Genomic DNA, 5,197 nt, shown 5'->3' on the forward strand with positions numbered 1-5,197 from the left:
AAAACAAAATGGCGGAAAAACAAGATGGCCGCCATACAAAAAAATGTTTTTTCAAAAAATGCCTCGGGGGTAAAAACTGTGAATGGGGGTGTAATCGAAACGTATTGTTGAGTATGAAAATACTGTTCGATCTTTAAAAACTGCTCCGCATCAGGGAGACACCCTATGGCCTGGCTAAACTATCAAACATAGAACATTTTTTTTTCCACTAAACCTACTTAATTCCTGGTCAAATTCAATCGCTGGTGATAAAAAATCAAAATGGCGGAAAAACAAGATGGCCGCCATACAAATTTTTCAATATTCCTGAAAATGCCTCGGGGGTAAAAATGATGTATAGGGGTGTAATCGGAACGTCAAGTTGAGTATGGAAAATCTGTTCAATCTTGAAAAACTGCTCCGCATCAGGGAGACACCCTATGGCCTGGTAAAACTATCGCACGTGGAACTTTTTAGTTTTCACGATACCTATTTAAATCTTGGTCAAATTTAGTTGCCGGTGAAAAAAATCAAAATGGCGGAAAATCAAGATGGCCGCCATACAACATTTTGTTTTTCCAGAAAATGTCTCGGGGGTAAAAACTCTGGACCTCCCGTCGAGTATGGGGAACTTTCCAGATTTTGGAAAACTGCTCCGCATCAGAGATACATCCTACGGCCTGGCGAAACTATCGCACATGGAACAATTCTTTTTACGCACAACGTATTTGAACCTTAGTCAAATTTTATCGCCGGTGAAAAAAAATCAAAATGGCGGAAAATCAAGATGGCTGCCATACAAATTTTTCGTTTTTCCTGAAAATACCTCTGGGATAAAAATTATGTATGAGGGTTTTGATCATCGAAACGTCTTGAAGAGTATGGAAATACTTCTCGATCTTTGAAAACTGCTCCGCATCAGAGCGGCACCCTAAGGCCTGGCGAAACTATCGCATCTGGACCTTTTTTGTTTTCACGAAACCTATTTAATTCTTGGTCAAATTTTAATCTCGGTGAAAAAAAAACAAAATGGCCGAAAAACAAGATGGCCGCCATACAAATTTTTGTTTTTCCAGAAAATGTCTCAGAGGTAAAATTGATGATCGGAACGTCATCTTGGAAAACTGCTCCACATCAGGGAGACACCTTACGGCCTGGCAAATCTATCGCACCTGGTACTTTTTTGTTTTCACGAGACCTGTTTACATCTTGGTCAAATTCTATCGCGGGTGAAAAAAAAGACAAAATGGCGAAAAAACAAGATGGCCGCCATACAAAATTTTGGGGGTAAAAATGACGTATGGAGGGTCTGATCAGAACGTCATATTTCCTATGAAATTACTGCTCGATCTTCGAAAACTGCTCCGCATCAAGGAGACACCTTACGGCCTGGCAGAAATATCTTGCCTGAACCAATAGTTTTTTCACGACTCGTATTTAAATCTTAGACAAATCCAATCGCTGCAGACAAAAAACGAAATGGCGGAAAAAGAAGATGGCCGCCATACAAAATTTTGTTTTTTATAAGGAGGCACAGGGTAGAAATTATATATTATATGGTATTTGATAAGAACGTCATATTTTTCCTCAAAACAAAATGGCGGATAAACCAGATGTCTGCTGAACAAAGTGAGGTAGCCGTTAGAAGTAGTCAGGTTAAATTTATAGTTGCAATTATTTTTTTTACTATATAATTCTTGTAGCCTCAAAAAGAGGCACACCGTTATATTTTGCAGCAAGCTTGCCAATAACTGTTTTTTTTTTCATTCTTATCCGCCGAAAAGGAAAGGACGGATGATTGACAACTGTTAATTATAAAATAGGCATCTCGCTCATTGCAATTCTTTTGGCGTGTGCTGTTAACTTAATTTTGTCGGGTTATATATTAAATTTTAAATTTAAGGTCAATATTAAAGAAGGTTCTTTTTTAATTTTCTGCCTAAAATTAACGTGTATTCCAAAAGTTCTACGCGTTGTTTACCCGTCCCTTTCCTTTTCAACTGATAAGGAAATGACAGGTGTAACTTCAAATACATTTAGATGTTGAGTAGGTACTAGAAACAGCACCAGTAACATTATAGGTAAGTAATAGAAATATTTATAAAAAAAAACTAATGAGATACTCTTCAGGCTATGTTCCCAAAAAAATATATAGATGGCGCTGTCCAGATTTAACGTGATAAATACCTATTTTGTTCTTGCTGCGGTAAATAATTATATTGAAAAAATATAATTTGATGGCAGAGGTATGTATTGTTATATGAATCAGATATGTAGGTATAGAATAGTCTTGCTACCTACCTATATTGCTTTTCTTTATTTTGATCAGAATAATATTAGGTGGAAGATGTGTTGTGCCTGGGTGTAATTACAAGGGTCATCATATATACTCAAAAACAAAGGTAAAACAAGTAGATACATGCGTGTCGTCCATGAAATTGGAAGGTTAAACGAACGCACCTCTGTACAGCGCAATCTATATATTTTTTGGGGAACGTAGCCTGGAAAGTACCTCATTAGTAAACTACCAAAGGATGTTTCATGTGGAAATTCTCAAGAGGTCATAAATTCAATGCCTGCAGGTGCCTACATCAAAATGTAACTAACAACTGGTCAAACCACTGATTGTGTTATCCTATCAGTAGAAATGGCACTTAACAATGTCATTAAACTCTATATTTTTCAAGATAATTTTAAAAAGAAACAACATACATACATACATAAACTCACGCCCGTAATCCCTAATGGGGTGGGCAGAGCCACAAGTAATCAAAGACAACTTACAGCCACTGTTGATACGAAGTCCAAAGATGGATATGATGAACCTTATGGTGATAAGGGATCAGCCTATCGCCCATAACATTAGTCCATCATGTTAGAGGACACAATCCCTCAAAAGAAACAATTTTGTTTAAAAAAGTAATAAAAGACATATTTTTAGAAATAAGTTTTTTTATTATTATATTTAAAATATGTCATAGGTGCAACTCATACTCATACAAAATATTTCTACAATTAATCAAATAGTTTAATAAAACATCAACTTAACCAACTACTTTCCTCCCCTTCTCTGTTATTCAGAGTGGTTGACTGACAGGCTCACAATCCAAAGTTTGAACCCGGTGTCGACATATCACAAAAATTACTTTGCGATCCTTTGGATGGCATGTGAAGCTGTTGGTCCCAGTTACTACTTACTAATATAAACACATAGTTGTTACATAAACCATGTCAGGGGACTTGGTTTATGTAACAACAGGGTGGCTCAGTAATAATCCTATAACAGGGTTGATGAGGTTCGCCATCCACCTCACAAGCTATGTAATAGGAGATGATGAGATGTATGGTTACATTATTAGTAAGTAGGTATATAAAAACTTAACAATAACATTAAAATATACATAGTTATTTTTTTTATTATCTATTTAATGATAAGGCCGCCTATTGTACTAATTTTATTTCTCTTTTGTTTTGTATTTTGTTTTTTCCTGTTTGTGCAAAAAAGTATTTGTTATGTTATGTTATGATATGATAATATAAAGTGATTTAAGCTCATAGGTAGTTTAACAACATCTATGAACATAAATAGCTACTAACTACATACAATGCAACGGCACACTTAACACAGCTTTACTGTTCACTAAATATTAATGCTTTCGATGTGAGCTCATCCTGCAAACAACCATTCATCTCTAATTCAAGCATCCATCAGGCATCTGAAAGCAAATATGAATGTTCTAAAAATTAATTGTAGTTTTGCCGTCCCTATGGAGTCAATAAATATAAATTAGGCCCTCCATACACATACAATAATATATTGCAGAATATACCTGATTGTAGGTAACAATATTATTTAATGATTGTAACAATATTATTTAATGTGAAAAGATGGAATTTAAACATTGCCAACATTAAATTGAAATTAGAACAATGTTTAATCATAATTATGGCCTTATAGCAATTATGATTCAAACACATAACTTTTAAATGGCACAACATAAATTAAAATCCTTATTATTTTATTACCTGTCTTGGAGATATTTGTTTTTCTGTATAATACCACTTATCACTTTTTTTCCATAAGCCTATGGCCTGTGATTTTGTCTTCTTGAGTGCCTGTTCAAAGATATTCCACAACTTATACAGTCACAATTGTTTCCAACTCTGACTGGAACATTCTTCAGGAGACTTGTTATTGTTGCTCGCATCTCTTAGTACGAGTATGAGTTAGTATGACAAAGTCGATCAGCATCTAACACCTATAAATAAATAACTTTATAATAACAGTGTCTTTTGATTGTATGTTACTTACATTACAATTTATCAACGCACATTATAGACAAACTTATTATCATATCAGCTCTTTCCAAAACACATAATGATTCTGGAAATTTTTACAGTAGAATGTTGACGCAAAAAACGGGGAAGTACGGCTCGATTCAATGAACTTGTAAACTACAAATTCTAACAAAATAGGAAATAAGTAGCACAGGAAAATATCAAGAGAACTTCAGCAACGAGATCAAGAAAAATATAACAAGGTATTTTTTTTTTCTCGAAGGTAAAGGTAACTACGTCCATACAGCCATGTCTAAGGTATTTTTTTTTTTGCATAAACTTTCGAGTTATGAAGCGGCTTGTTGGCATGAAGCGAAAATAGATTCCGATATAATAACACTGTCGCGAATGTTTTACGACTAACTTAATGCGATCATTAACCACAAAACACCACTTCCACTTCGTGTTAATTATTTAGATTATTCAATGAAGAAAGCAACTGTCCCGTTCCCGCCAAAAAGATAAAAAAAAATAACAACTACGTTCATTTTTTTTTGGTTGTTTTTGTATCGCAAAAAACGGAGAAGTAGGAGTTGGAATCATTAAATAAGGCAAAGGAAACATAACACATACAGCCAAATATACTACGTTAAATTCGTTAAAAACAATAGACTTATTTTCATTTTTTCAAATCGGTAGGCAATGGAATCTACAGGTTACGCTAAGGTATTATGCCATATAGCCTCATCTTCTAATTACCTGGGGCCATAAACTCAAATTATTAACCGGTTTCCTTGACGCCATCGCCTATGGATACACAAAGCTATCTATATTTTTTTGGGGAACGTAGCTTGGAATGTCTGTTATTGTGATACGAATTAAAAGTCCGAATAAACTTTCAAGTTATGAAGCGGCTTCTTGGTACGTACCGAAAATAGTT

General features: G+C 34.7%; 1 long non-coding RNA gene across 1 annotated transcript; it reads right to left on the reverse strand.

The window, feature by feature from the left end:
- Nucleotides 1-2,922: 2,922 nt before the first annotated feature.
- Nucleotides 2,923-4,646, reverse strand: LOC126375963 (uncharacterized). Its single transcript, XR_007567660.1, has 3 exons — nt 4,292-4,646; nt 4,006-4,238; nt 2,923-3,695 (listed from the first exon to the last, which is right to left on the reverse strand). It is a non-coding gene; the product is annotated as an uncharacterized LOC126375963 (long non-coding RNA).
- Between the last annotated feature and the right edge of the window lie 551 nt (nt 4,647-5,197).

This window comes from Pectinophora gossypiella, chromosome 20 (genome assembly GCF_024362695.1).
Source record: "Pectinophora gossypiella chromosome 20, ilPecGoss1.1, whole genome shotgun sequence".
Taxonomy (NCBI): Eukaryota; Metazoa; Arthropoda; class Insecta; order Lepidoptera; family Gelechiidae; genus Pectinophora; species Pectinophora gossypiella.